We start from the raw sequence: 15,470 nt of genomic DNA on the forward strand, positions 1-15,470 counted from the left end.
TTATTAGTAACTAATGTTTCCGCCATTAGAATAATCATATACATGTCCAATTATGAATCATATGCATAAGAGCATGATGATTGATTGGTGAGCCATAATAGAAACGTCATGCATTCTCAAGTAGAATCCGATGAGCGATCTCAGTGTTTGACGGAATGCTCTATTGTGTGTTAAGAGGTTGCACATATTATAGAAAGTCCGAGCACAGGTAAGGATTTATGAGAATCCCAAATCTTAGAAGCCTAGAAAGAGAAATAAGAAGTTTTGGAAAGATGCTTGGTCGAATAAGAAGTTATTCAAAAATTAATCTTTCCTAGTAAAGCTAGGACTTGTGAGAAGTGCTAAGCTAATTAATCTTGTCAATTGTTACAAGATTCTACAAAACATATACCTAGTACATTGTGTGTGGATGGAATACTTGATCAGTACAAGTTATATTATTCATCACAAATTCGTTCGTTATGTGATAGTCGATAAGAAAGTTCTTTCAAGTTAAAGAACCGAAACCAAGGTCGGGAACCTTGATGTGTACTTGGTAGGATTCATGCTATAAGAGAGAACATGAATGCAAAGGAAATTGCAAGTGTAAGAAGATTGAACACATGGACACATGGGATGTTAAACTTCTATTGCAATCAATAAGTGTTTACACTGACGATATACAGCACAAGGTTGTAATATGATATTGACTACCCGAGTGTGATGTCGACATTTGTCGTTTGAGTTATTATTAACTCACCTTGTACATTGTTATATCCAAACGGGTTATGAAGACAATTGAACCCCGTTAAAGTGAACATGGATTAACATTGTATTTGCCCATAGTTACTTGTATGAGGTGACGTCTCGAAGTTACTAGAGTGTGATGCGATTGATGGCAAGTTCAAGTACCATAGAGTCATGTGAGATGACTAGTCGATCACATAGGCAGACTGTTAGGAACATTTTGTCGGGCCTAATGACCGCTTATAGAGTTCTGGAAAATTTATATAGCCTGGTCGTGGCGAGAGCTACTATAGTATTCAAATGAGTCGATTCTTTTGACTAAAGACTATTATCCTAAGATGGCACAGTTTCAGATTAACTTTGATTTTTGTTACTACGACCTTCGTAAATGGGGTCAAATGGGCATATTTTGGGTTATGATGGCTGTGGCTAGTCGAAGGGAATGAGTGCGATAGGAATTGTCCACCCCTAGTCAGGGTTATAACAATATCTCAGGGCCACTCGAGGAGTAATGAACTGGAAATGCGTGGCCACGCTCGGAAAGTATCTATGATAGATAAGTCCGGTCAATCAGTTATTCTCCAGATCGAGGAAACCACTCTCGATATGATCACTTGCAAGTACGACCTGAAAGACACCTTGCATTGAGTGGGAGATAGTAATAGGACAAGAGAATTGGTGACGCACACTTGTCGAGGACAAGTGGGAGATTGTTGGAATATGTGTCCTCCGACAATAATGCGATCACGACTGTTGATCATGATGATCACATGTTTAAATCTCATTATAAAGAATACAATTGGGAAGTAATATTGTTACTGTCAACTGGTCAACATATATCGGTAATGATTGGCTGACTAGAGTTTGACATTACTGTCGTGCGACGGTGGTGATCAGTTGACCCCCTAGGTCATACCTATAAGGCAACACTCTTAATTGATTATTTAATTAATCGTATAATGTTACGAGTTAATTAAATTACTTGAAAATTGACGGACGATTTTTGGAAGTAAAATTTACGTATCAAATTGAAATGTGATTAAATGAGATACGGTCTGAGTAATTGAATTGTATCATTACTCGGATGAAATTAATGTTTAAAGAAACAATCGAAATTGAATGAATTATTATAAATACAATCTGTTGTGATTTATAAATGGTAAAATATTTTGGCACAAGTAATTAAGAAATTACTAAGTCGATTTTTGTATGTGACGTATTTTTATTAATACGTTGATTTTTAATATGTTAAAAATACATAACAAATTTATGTCACATATGACATGTGACATATTGACAATTGACAAAAATAATATGGAATCCATATTATCAAATGGGCCGAAAATTAGAGGGTTTTTAAGCTAATTATATGTTGATTGTAATTAGTGGAGGGCATGATGATTACCCTAGTCACTAGCCATGCAACCCTATTGTTTATTGTAAAGATCAATTTTTCCATGCATTGGCTCCCCTCAATCCCTCCTCTTACACGGTTTTGAGAAGACAAAACCCATCATGATTTTTCCTATAATTTTTGCCTAATAACACTAAAATGTTTTAGTGTATTCATTCATTCTATCATCCAAAAATACAATTCTAGAGAGAATAAAATCCTCCTCTTCTTCTCTCATCAAAACCGAAAATATTTAAGTGTTTTATAAATATTTTGGTTCAATTTTCTACTAGATTAATATTATACTAGTACTTATAATATTAATTTGAATTAAGAGAAAGCCTTGGGTATAAAGCTTAGGGAGAGATCCTATACTTGGATCTTGTTCTTCCATCTTAGGGAAAGCTCAAGAACAAAAGAAAAGGAGATTTCTTTTGTCCCCATAATACCGAAATCACCAATGTAAGGACATGATTTCTCCTCTATTTTAATATTGTTTGCATGCATAAAATCCGTATTTTATTTTATGACAAATTAATTTAAACATATATGAGTATGTTAGTATGTATAAAGATCTACTTTTCTTTCACAAACCCCCCACGACAACTACAATTAACTTATCAAAGTTATCACCGCCACCTCCTCCGCCCCTCTGCAGCCCTCGCCCCTCGTCGCGACCTTCTTCATTGCTTCAAAATCCACAACTTCTCCAACTTCTCGATTGCCGTTCTCATAACCATTATTCCGTATTTATATCCTTCCACCAATCAATTTAATGTAAAAGATGAAGAAAGTCGATAATCGACTATCTAGGTTTGTAATTCGATCCTGAATGTTTCAGATTTCAAAATTAATATTTCACACTTTTAAGGTCTAGTTAATTGTTTTTTAAGGTGAATGCTCATGTTTTTATATTGAGAACTTTGAGTTTTAAGTTGAAAATTATGGGCTACAAATTAGCTTAAATTAACTCATTGTTCTAGCTGGCAGATACACATAAAGCGAAATCCGGGGAAGTGGCAAATAAGCCTCATACCTTTAGTCCTATGTGCAAATCACCCCCACAACTTTTAATACGTGCAAATTAACCCCGTGTATTTAGCATTTGATGCAATTTAACTCCATTTAATTAATTTACTTGATTTTTTTTCTACAATCTTATTTATTTCTCATTTTCTTTTTGAAAAGATATTTATTTCTCATCTAACTTTCCTTCATTTTTGTTAGAAATTTAGTTAATTGACCAATCTACCCTTACACACTCCATTTATTCTTTAATCCAAATTCACCTTCTTCCCTAATATGCTTCACCTTCACTACTTCCCCGTTCAATCTCAAACAACAACAGCAACGACCATCAACACCATGGCTCGAACTCGACACACACCTCCCTCCTTAACACCGGCAAAGAATAGCAGCCGCTACAACTAGCCCAAAACCCGTTGATCCAATTCATACAACCGCCACCAGAGTGTTTCCGCTGCAATAAAGCCCAAGCAAGCCCAGAAACTGGTCGCATCACTCGAACAAAAGCCTTGGCGGGACACCCGAAACACGAAACCATCATCTGCATTGCTGTGATTAACTTATTATCGATGTTAAATTATTGGATTAGAGCCAAAATGGGAAAATTGGAACAACAAAATCATCGTCAGTTGTATACTTGTATCATCTTGCAAATTAATAGCTATAGTGATATGGACTTAAGATGAAGGAGTTGATCAGTGGGAGAATTATTCTATCAATGAAGAAGATAAATTAAAGTAGATGATAAACTTGGGAGATGTAAGTGATGTAACCATAATTGGCGCATATTTAGCCCCCGAATTACCATTGTTTCCATGCTTTTTAGTGCCTATTTGGGTCATTTCTTATCTTTAGTTCTTTGTTTTGCATATTCTTTGAGATTTTGATCCCTTGGTAGGAAAGGAGTAAGAATCTTGCATTTTCATGGCAAAACAAGGCTAAATTGATCATATTCAATGACCAAGCATCAAGGAGAGACAAGACTAGAAGGCCTTTGTACATAGCATAGTAGAAGAGCATTGTTGAGAAAAGGATCCTTGAGTCCCCAAGGAAATCCCCAAGGAATTCATGAAGAAAAGGGAAGAAAAGAAGAAGAAAAGATGCTGCCATACAATCCGAACGGATTGTACACAATCCGTCCGTCCGCCCAAGCCCAATCCGAGCGTCCCGCAAAGGAATCCGCTCGGATTCCCCCTCGCCAATCCGAGCGTCTTGCCCAAGGATCCGCTCGGATCCTCCAGCCAGATCCGGCCGTCCCGACTCCCATCCGCACGGATTTCAATGACAAAGACGTTTTCATTCTTCAAGCCACGATAAGAGAAGCCCTTCTCTCGGAGAATACCGGAGTCTCCTTGCTCAACTTAAAAAGTGTAATTACTAGTTTAGCCCTTAGTTAACCCTAATGCATCCTCCCTAATTTTCACTATAAATACCCCATTAGTCTAATTAGAGGAGCATGTTCTTCTTATCAATAATTAGTGTAGTTAATATCAATCAAATCTCTCTTCAATATTGTAATCAAATATTAATCAAGTTTTAATCCAAGTTTTAGTTCTTTAATCTCTCTCTTGTTCTTACTTTATTTTGGGTAATTGAAGATTATTTGGGTTATTATTGGGAGATTGACAACCTCTCAATCTAGGATTCAAGTACTTCTATTATTCTTGCTTTATTATTGGAATCATTAGTAGGTATAATCTCTTAATCCCTTTTTAATTATTGCTAATTACTTTCATTTATTCATCATGTTTCATTATGTTAGTATGATTGACAACCTCTCTAGCATGATCAATATGATAATGAGTGAGTAGTCTCTTAGCTAGGGTTTAATGGGTGATTAGGGGAAACCAACATGGGGAATGATTCATGCTTAAATTAATATGCTTTCATATCTTATTTGCTTGCTTGTTTTGATCTTAATACATGCACATGTTATATTTGATGAAATGCTAAGCCTATGAATCCTTGCATTTACTATCATCTTCTATCCCTTCAACTTGACTTGTAAGACATAACCCAACTCGAGTCTTGTTAGACCATGCATGTGTTGAGTAGGAAAGATTAAGTCGACTTGTAGGTGTTGTACAATCTAATCGATTCGGCTCCGGACCCAAACTTTCCTAGGATTGTAAGATATAACCCAACTCAATCCATCACAACAATAATTGCTTGCTTATAATTTGAGAACATGTTTGTATGATCATATCCCATGAATCCCCTATGAACCCATGACACCCTAGTGCCTTTAATCAATTGTTTACACCCCTTATTTTATTCATCTTACTAGTTTATTTTCATTGCTATTTTAGTTTAGTAACCTTCTACATCAACCCAATTTGTGACACCCCTTCGACACTACTAGTTACAATAGAATTCTCATTTCAATACCCGTCCCTTGGGATCCGACCTTTACTTGCCTCTTTACTAATTGTAGAGTTGTTTGTGAAGTATAAAATGTGTTTTGTATCGACCATTGACCAACGACCACATATGCTTAATTTGTGAAACGAAATGGACTCGATCAAAAATGGCGCCGTTCTTTGACGGTGTTTAATTGATTTAAGATTTCTTTTATTGTTTTTAGTTGTGTCTTTTTCACCTTGGGGAAGTAAAACTCCTCAAGGTTTGTTCTAATTGTTTTCGAGTTGTTTGATATTTTGCATGTCTAGAAGGTTACAAAGAGATTTGTTACCTTTTGACCGTGAAATCGAAAGAACCTTGACGAATAATAGGAGACTTGTTAGGAGGAATTTGGGAGGTGTTGGTGAAGTTGTTCAACCCACTAGTGAGTTTGTCAATCCTTTCGCAATAGAAGGAGAAGAGAACCCATTAAACAATCCCACACAAAATCCACCTACAATGCCTAAATTCTCGTCACACTCTATACCCACCGAGGAGGATTTACCAAATGGTACTCCTACCCCACAACATCTTACCGGAAACTTTATTGCCAAGTCCGCCTTCATCCAACTAGTTGAGAGGAGCCAATTCGGGGGAATGCCTAGTGAGGACCCTCATTCTCATATGGAAACCTTTTGCGATTATTGTGAAGCTATCTCTCAAACGGGCGTGACTCAAGACCAAATAAGATGGGTCTTATTTCCTTTTTCGTTAATCGGCACCGCAAAGCAATGGTTGAAGGGCCTTGATAAGGCCACCCTTGGAATAGATTCTTGGAAGAAGCTAGCTCTAGCCTTCTACAAAAATTCTACCCACCGGAAAAGACCAATATGCTAAGAGCTCAAATTACGGGTTTTAAGCAAAGGGATGAAGAATCTTTGTATGAAGCTTGGGAGCGGTTTAAAGGTATGTGTCGCTCATGTCCTCACCATGGACTTAGCGAATGGTTTTTAGTGCAACAATTTTGGAATGGTTTATATGAAGATTCTAGGAACATTCTCAATATGGGATCAAATGGAATGTTCACCGAAGTTGATGACAATCAAACATGGAACAAGATTGAGGAAATGGCGGTCCATAATTCACAATATAGTAGGCCTCGCAAGGCTACTAGAGGAGGAAAGTATGAAGTGGACACCGTTACTCAATTGGGTGCTCAACTTAGTGCTCACATTGACACAATCAACTTGAAGTTTGAACAAGCTATGGCTAGACTTGAGGAAAACTCAAAATCATCAAAGCATCATGTCAATGCCATGACGGCATCCTCATCAATCCCAAGCGGGATATGTGAGAATTGTGGAACCTTGGGTCATGACTCAAGTGAATGTAGGGGAACAACCGAACAAGTTAATGCTTTCCAAGCTTACAAAAGTGGTACCCCTTATTCAAACTTTTACAATGAAAACACCAAGTTCCATCCAAATCTCTCATACAAAAGCCAAAATGTTCAAAACCCTCAAACAACATACACTCCACCACCCATGAGAAATCAAAATCAAAGACCCTTTTACAATCAAAACCAAGGCTACCAAAATCAAAATCCATACAATCACCAAAATGACCAAGGTTTTGATGTCCAAAAAGCGGTCCTCCAAATGCAAAAGAATCAACAAGAATTTTTCACTCAAATGCAAAAAGATAGCCAAGCAAAAGACACCACCATCAACAACATTCTAGCTCACACCAAGATGTTGGAAACACAATTGACCCAACTAGCATCTTCAAGCTCACAAAGACAAAAGGGGCAATTACCACCTCAAAGTAATCCCCCTAGACATGAAACGGTTAGTGCCATTCACTTGAGAAGTGGTCCAAGATATGAAGCACCGAAGAAGCAAGTTGAGGATGAAGTTGTGAGAGCTAGTGAGAATGAAGTTGTGGTGCAAAGTCCCAAAGAAGGGGAATCATCAAAGGAAGAAAGTTCAAAGAAAAATTAAGACAAAGCCGAAGAGAAGGAGCCCATTGTGATTAGACTTCCTTTTCCAAGTCGTCAAGCCAAGCCTAAATTTGATGATCAACTTGGAAAGTTCATGGAGATTGTGAAGAACTTAGAAGTCTCAATTCCTTTCACGGAATTAATCAATCACGTTCCGGCCTATGCAAAGTACATGAAAGATATCCTCACAAAGAAGAAGTCGATCCGGAAACTTGAGACTATCGCCTTCACTAAGGTGAGTAGTGCAATACTTCAAGGGAGTTCACCTCCAAAGTTAAAGGATCCGGGAAGCTTCTCAATTCCGTGTACCATTGGCGACACAACGATCAACAAAGCCTTATGTGATCTAGGGGCTAGTGTGAGTGTCATGCCGTACTCGGTGAGTAAAAGGTTGGGAATGGGAGAGCTTAAATGCACCAATATCACTCTTCAAATGGTCGATAGATCGACGAAGACACCATTAGGGATATGGGAAGATGTCCCCGTGCGAATTGGGAAGTTTTTCATCCCGGTGGACTTTGTCATTGTTGATATGGAGGAAGATTCCAACATTCCAATCATCTTAGGAAGACCTTTCCTACACACCGCGGGTGCGGTGATTGATGTGAAACATGGAGAGCTCACTCTAGAAGTGGGAGATGAAAGCATAACTTTTAATCTTGACAAAACCATGAGAGCTCCTCGTTTGCATGAGCCATGTTTCATGATTGATCATTATAGCCGGAAAGATGAAAGGAAGAAATCGGAACTCCAATGGAGGAAGAAAGTTGAAGATGCTCCATTCAAAGAGCAAGTGAATTGTGACAAGGAGAGCTTGCAAAGCTCATCAAAATCAACCAAGGAAGAAGATGATGGCCTCATTGGCCAAGAGAAGAAATTGGGAGAGTTGTCTCCATCTAAGCAAGAGATTTTCAATGATCACCTTAATGAAGTTTGTGGTCCTTGGGATGACGAATTTGAAGGGATCTTTAATCCCTACATTGGGCATGCCATCGATCATGATCAACAACAAGGGCCACGGTCTATTGAGGACCTCTACCATAACAATGAACAAGCTTTTGATTACTTCTTCAAGGTGTTGAGCAACATCAACAACACCTTGAACATGCCCCCTTGACATCTCATCAAGAATGAGAGTTTGGTGGAGTCCTCCCTAAACCACCACTTGTAAATATTTCTAACTCCCTAACTTGCATTTCAATTTTTGTATTGCATTTTTGTCATTTTTGGATTTATTTACTTTGATCAAAATAATTGTCATGTAAGAGAGAAGTGAGGGAGGGACTAATGATTTTAATTGATGTGTAGTGCTTTACCTTAGTGTGGGGAAGGCAATTGCCTAGGCTATTCATGCCTTAGTAGTGCCCCCACAATGAAGAACACAAGATTTGAAAGAAAGAAAGAAAGAATGATAAGGGAATGCGTTGGTGCACGGATGGAACTGAATCCGTGTACACAAGGACCAATCCGAGCGGATTCCTGAGAATCCGCCCGTCTGAAGAAGATCCGAGCGTCCTGCTGAGAAGACGCCCGTCTTGGGCTGTGTTGAAATTGCAAAAATTCTTGATCACAAAGAATCCGAGCGGATTTACGAAAGACGCCCGTCTCACAGAATCCGTCCGTCTTGTGAACAATCCGCCCGTCTTGCAACTGAAGAAAAACAAAGAAAAATCTCTGGACAAGAATTCGTCCGTCCTGCACGAAATCCGCCCGTCCCATCACAGAAGAATCCGAGCGGATTCCCCAGAATCCGCCCGTCTCTAGGCGGGATTTTGAAAATTTTGAAGCTGTAGAATCCGCACGGATTGCGCCCAATCCGCACGGATTGTCCCTGCGTCCTAAAATTGTCGAATTCTTTAAATACCACCCCACCTTCATTCATTCATTCATTCATTCATTCATAAACACTACCCATAACATCAAAACCCTCATCCTCTCCATCTCAAAAACAAAAACCCTCAACAAAATCCACCAAAATCAAATCAAACCATCTTTCAAATAACAAATCAATCACTCCATCTTCATTAACAATCAAAACCAAGAACAAAATCTTCACCTTTGAGTCGATTTTTGTTGTCATAAAGGCAAAGCCTTTCACCTTCAAAATCGATTTGGGCATTCTACACATTGAAGATTTTTGACTCTTTACTTGGTTAGTTCATCAAATGGCAAGAACAAAGGGAGCAACAAAGGCAACAAAGGCACCAAAAGCAAAGGCTCTCTCTCAAAGGCAAAAAGCTCTACAAGCAAAGAAAGCTTTGGCAATGGTGGTATCAACACCAAACTTGGTAGTGCAACAACAACAACAACAAATTCCTATGGAAGCATCACCTTCTACTCCGGTAATCGATCAACTCTTGCATTTTCCGGAGGTAACATTCATTTCCGATACCCATAGAAATACATTTGTCAAGTTTGCTATGAAACAAATTCAATCCACCAAATTCATATGTCAAGATGCCTTAGAGAAGTTGGGTGTTCTTGAACAAACAAAAGTCTTTTTCAATGCCATGGGTTTGAAGAAATTGTTTGAAATGAAGGAAGTAACATACCCCTCCCTTGTCTTGGAATTCTTAAGTTCTTTAAAAGTGACAAAAGTTGAGAATAGGGAAAATATTGAGTTTCGTCTAGCTAACACTAGTAGACGCGTTACCTTTCCGGAATTGGGTGAAATTTTGGGTCTTAGCGATGAACATAAATTTTATAAGCAATATGGGAAGTATGATCCCGAGCCTCTTTGGGAGGCAATCTCCGGGAAGAAATTTGAAGATTTTCATGCTTGTCGTGCTCTTTTGGTCCATCATCCGGGCATAAGAATATGGCACAAAGTTGTGGGAAATACCATAATTGCTAGGAAAGACACCAATCATTTCACGGGACTCGATTTCATTCTCCTTGAATCAACTTTGAATATTGGAAGAATTCACACCAAGCCTTACAATTCTTTGAGGCTATTGGTTGATAGATGGCTCCATGTAGATAGTGGGAAGAAGGGTCAAACCGTTATTGTTAATGGCGGCCTTGTCACGGTCCTAGCCAAGCACTTTGATCCTAATTTCAATAAGGATAGCAAGTACAAGGCTAAGGATGGTGGCCATCTTATTGATATGTCCATCTTGATTAACAAGTTTAAGTGGGTTGCTCACAATCCCCTTGATACCAAGTATGGGTGGCTTACTAGTGAGGCTCGATCATTCACTTTACCCGCAAAGATTTGCCGTCTTAGTGTCCACCGGACCAACTATTTACTTCCCCTATCCGAAGAAGCCGAGTACATCATTCAACAACAAAAGGGTGATCATGAAACTCCCTCCTCTTCCATTGTTATACCACCTTACCCCTTTGTGTATGAAGAGTTCAAACCGCAAGGAGTTGAAATTGGAAAAGACTATGTCACTCTTCTTATGCAAGCCATGCACAAGCAAGCTTATGAAGATCGGAAGAATGCATATTTGGCTCAATATCCTCCCCTCCTACATCTAGCTAGGCAAGGACTCCTTGATCCATCTTGTCCTTTGCCTAGTTGGGCGGATAGAGAAGCCTTATTTCCGGGTGCATCTAGGGACGTGGCGGAAGACAATGAGGTTGTTGGAAATGGTGAAGAAATTGATGATAATATTGAGGAAGAAGCAAGTGGAGATGAAGAAAGAGATGGTGAAGATAATGATGAGCAAGATGATGGAGAAAGTGATGAAGAAAGTGCCAAGGAAAGTGGCAATGTGACCGCTTCTCATGAGGGAAGTGGTGATGATAATAGCATGATGGAAGACTAGCCTTGGAGACTCCTACTCTCCCATGGTTTGTCTATATCTCTTTGTATTTTATTTCATTTTGATCATTGTTGGTTTAGTCCTAGCAACATCAAAGGACTCACACCTCGGTTCCATTGAGGTGTTCTTTATTGTTCCCATTTTTTAAAATCCAAAATGACAATCTAGTTTCATGCATAGCATAGTGTGTGCATGAACTCACCCATGCTTTGACATTAGCAATAGTGTCTTATTTGGTTTGGGGAAGTTAATGCATACACAACGGGAGGTAATCTAAATTATCCTCTCCGTCATAACAAAAACCATGCATCATGTAGTATAGCTTAGTGTAGAATTGCATTTAGTATAGAAATCATGCATAATTTTTGCATAATTTCCATCATTTTGGCCATTGAGGACAATGCCCATATTAGTGTGGGGATGGGAATTCTAACACTTGACTTTTATTCAAAAACCATAAAAATTGAAAAATTTCAAAAAAATCATAAAAATTTAAAAATTGAAAAACCAAAAACAAGTTCATTTCCTTTGTATATATTGTTGTATATATTGTGTTTGTTTATCCTTGTTCACTTTGATTGACTACGGCACATCCGAGACATGAGGATATTGAAGACCGCATGGTATGATCTTTCCAATCTCCTTTTTCCTCTTTATGTTAATGACTATGTGGCTTTATTTTGATTGATGCGGTAAAACAATGTGAATTTAGGATTGCATTTAGTTTATTTGGCATATTAGTTGGTAGAATCATATGCATTAGGATGTTTATATGCTAGTTGCATCATGGCATGTAGTTTGCATGTTAGAAAATTTTGCGAAACCGTCTATTTTGGAAGCTTGACAAGTGTATATAGGCCCTAGTAGATGCTTTTTATTCTTAAGACTTTGCTTGTTAGAATACTTGTAAAACACCCTAGGATGTGTCATGCTAGTATCCTTTGACCCATGGTTTAAGGCCTAGTCAAGAGTACCTTGTGGTGTGATAACTCCTTGGCTACCGTTTATTCCAAGGTGACCCTTGAAACCATGCATACTTCTATCATTCATCCATGTTCTACCACATTTTTGTCATCAAAGGGAATGGGCACAAAACAAAAAGAAATCAATTTGAGTTCAATGAAATGAAAAATGAAAGAAAGTTTGCAAAAATGCATCAAAAGAAAAGAGGAGCAAAATAGACTCCTAAAGCTTCAAATACAAGGCACCCTCGTTACTAATTGGAGTGACTTTGAAAATGTTCGAAAAGAAATTCAAAAAGTTGTCAAGTATTGAAATGCCAAAAATCAAAAGAAATGGCAAGAAAGTGTTCTCAAATGTCAAATTCCAATGAAATTGGGGGGAAAACAAAAATAAAAGCAAACTCCCAAAGTGAAACTCAAATATCTATCGATCCCTTTATCCATCATATCCATTTTTGTGCATGGTAGAGAGGGGATGACCCTTCTTCTTGTCTAGGCAAGAGGGGGAATTCCGCGATCCTCCAGTGTTTCTAACACCATAGGGAGTCTACACTTGACAAAAGCATTTAACGATTGAGGACAAAGGTACCCTAGCTTGACACCTTTTGGAGGTGATTTATTGGTATCCTTCTAGGCTTAGTAGTTTGAACAAATTGGATCTATGAAGGATTGTGTACCCTTGAATTGCTTCCCTTGTAGATAATTTCCGCCACTTAGATGAGGAAAGTGGCTATTCTTTTTGTAGATGCATCCATTATGTGTTTTTTTGTGCTTAATGTTTGGATGTGTCGCCATTTTGGCAAGACCCACCTTGCCTTGCAAGAAGGCATCCTACCTCATGGTTGTCTTGTTGTGAGTTGAAGGGGCGGAGTGAGACCCGCTAATTGTCTCATATCGGCTATTATTATTAGGTTAGGTTAGTATTGGTCCTAGTCTTTGTCACCTCTTTACTCGGGACGAGCAAAGGTTCGGTTTGGGGATATTTGATGTAACCATAATTGGCGCATATTTAGCCCCCGAATTACCATTGTTTCCATGCTTTTTAGTGCCTATTTGGGTCATTTCTTATCTTTAGTTCTTTGTTTTGCATATTCTTTGAGATTTTGATCCCTTGGTAGGAAAGGAGTAAGAATCTTGCATTTTCATGGCAAAACAAGGCTAAATTGATCATATTCAATGACCAAGCATCAAGGAGAGACAAGACTAGAAGGCCTTTGTACATAGCATAGTAGAAGAGCATTGTTGAGAAAAGGATCCTTGAGTCCCCAAGGAAATCCCCAAGGAATTCATGAAGAAAAGGGAAGAAAAGAAGAAGAAAAGATGCTGCCATACAATCCGAACGGATTGTACACAATCCGTCCGTCCGCCCAAGCCCAATCCGAGCGTCCCGCAAAGGAATCCGCTCGGATTCCCCCTCGCCAATCCGAGCGTCTTGCCCAAGGATCCGCTCGGATCCTCCAGCCCAGATCCGGCCGTCCCGACTCCCATCCGCACGGATTTCAGTACAGCACGTTTTCATTCTTCAAGCCACGATAAGAGAAGCCCTTCTCTCGGAGAATACCGGAGTCTCCTTGCTCAACTTAAAAAGTGTAATTACTAGTTTAGCCCTTAGTTAACCCTAATGCATCCTCCCTAATTTTCACTATAAATACCCCATTAGTCTAATTAGAGGAGCATGTTCTTCTTATCAATAATTAGTGTAGTTAATATCAATCAAATCTCTCTTCAATATTGTAATCAAATATTAATCAAGTTTTAATCCAAGTTTTAGTTCTTTAATCTCTCTCTTGTTCTTACTTTATTTTGGGTAATTGAAGATTATTTGGGTTATTATTGGGAGATTGACAACCTCTCAATCTAGGATTCAAGTACTTCTATTATTCTTGCTTTATTATTGGAATCATTAGTAGGTATAATCTCTTAATCCCTTTTTAATTATTGCTAATTACTTTCATTTATTCATCATGTTTCATTATGTTAGTATGATTGACAACCTCTCTAGCATGATCAATATGATAATGAGTGAGTAGTCTCTTAGCTAGGGTTTAATGGGTGATTAGGGAAACCAACATGGGGAATGATTCATGCTTAAATTAATATGCTTTCATATCTTATTTGCTTGCTTGTTTTGATCTTAATACATGCACATGTTATATTTGATGAAATGCTAAGCCTATGAATCCTTGCATTTACTATCATCTTCTATCCCTTCAACTTGACTTGTAAGACATAACCCAACTCGAGTCTTGTTAGACCATGCATGTGTTGAGTAGGAAAGATTAAGTCGACTTGTAGGTGTTGTACAATCTAATCGATTCGGCTCCGGGACCCAAACTTTCCTAGGATTGTAAGATATAACCCAACTCAATCCATCACAACAATAATTGCTTGCTTATAATTTGAGAACATGTTTGTATGATCATATCCCATGAATCCCCTATGAACCCATGACACCCTAGTGCCTTTAATCAATTGTTTACACCCCTTATTTTATTCATCTTACTAGTTTATTTTCATTGCTATTTTAGTTTAGTAACCTTCTACATCAACCCAATTTGTGACACCTCTTAGACACTACTAGTTACAATAGAATTCTCATTTCAATACCCGTCCCTTGGGATCCGACCTTTACTTGCCTCTTTACTAATTGTAGAGTTGTTTGTGAAGTATAAATTGTGTTTTGTATCGACCATTGACCAACGACCACATATGCTTAATTTGTGAAACGAAATGGACTCGATCAGTAAGAGCTTGTGGTATGGTACGGTTTGATAAACGAAGGGTAGAATTGGGTTTTTACAAATTAGTAATATTATATGTGAAAGTTTAATATTCATTAATCATGTTAATTCAATTTTTGTGTTTTAAATTACAAAAGTTTAATAATAGAATTAAATTGCACCAAAATATAAAGTTATGGAATTTATTTGCACGTATTAAAAGTTGTGGGGATGATTTGCTTATAGGACTAAACGTATGGAGCTTATTTGCCACATCCCCGGAAATCCCCTAAACATCTAAAAGTTGTAACTTCAGAACTCAAATTTTTAATTTTGAAAACTCAAGTTTTAGGTTTCTTTCTTTTCAATACAAGTTTAGTGTGTTAAATGCTTTAGTTTTTTTTGTCAAGGATGGTTTTAAGATTAATAACTACCAATTATAATTTGAAAAATGAATGATTGAAAGACAAGTTATGGCCCATAACCTTTGAGTTAATGGAGGGATTGTGCGAGAAGTCATAAACTTTGACAAGT

The 15,470-nt window shown here is 38.0% G+C and overlaps 1 protein-coding gene and 1 non-coding gene across 2 annotated transcripts in view; one reads left to right on the plus strand and one right to left on the minus strand.

Moving 5' to 3' along the window:
* The window catches only part of LOC141607814 (CBL-interacting serine/threonine-protein kinase 23-like), a 201,228-nt gene that overhangs the window by 178,030 nt on the left and 7,728 nt on the right, over positions 1-15,470 (plus strand). The gene's annotated exons all lie outside the window — the stretch shown is intronic.
* On the minus strand, positions 6,376-6,482 carry LOC141610109 (small nucleolar RNA R71). The gene has a single exon (XR_012528003.1). It is a non-coding gene; the product is annotated as a small nucleolar RNA R71 (small nucleolar RNA).

This window comes from Silene latifolia, chromosome 10, assembly GCF_048544455.1.
Source record: "Silene latifolia isolate original U9 population chromosome 10, ASM4854445v1, whole genome shotgun sequence".
Lineage (NCBI taxonomy): Eukaryota > Viridiplantae > Streptophyta > Magnoliopsida > Caryophyllales > Caryophyllaceae > Silene > Silene latifolia.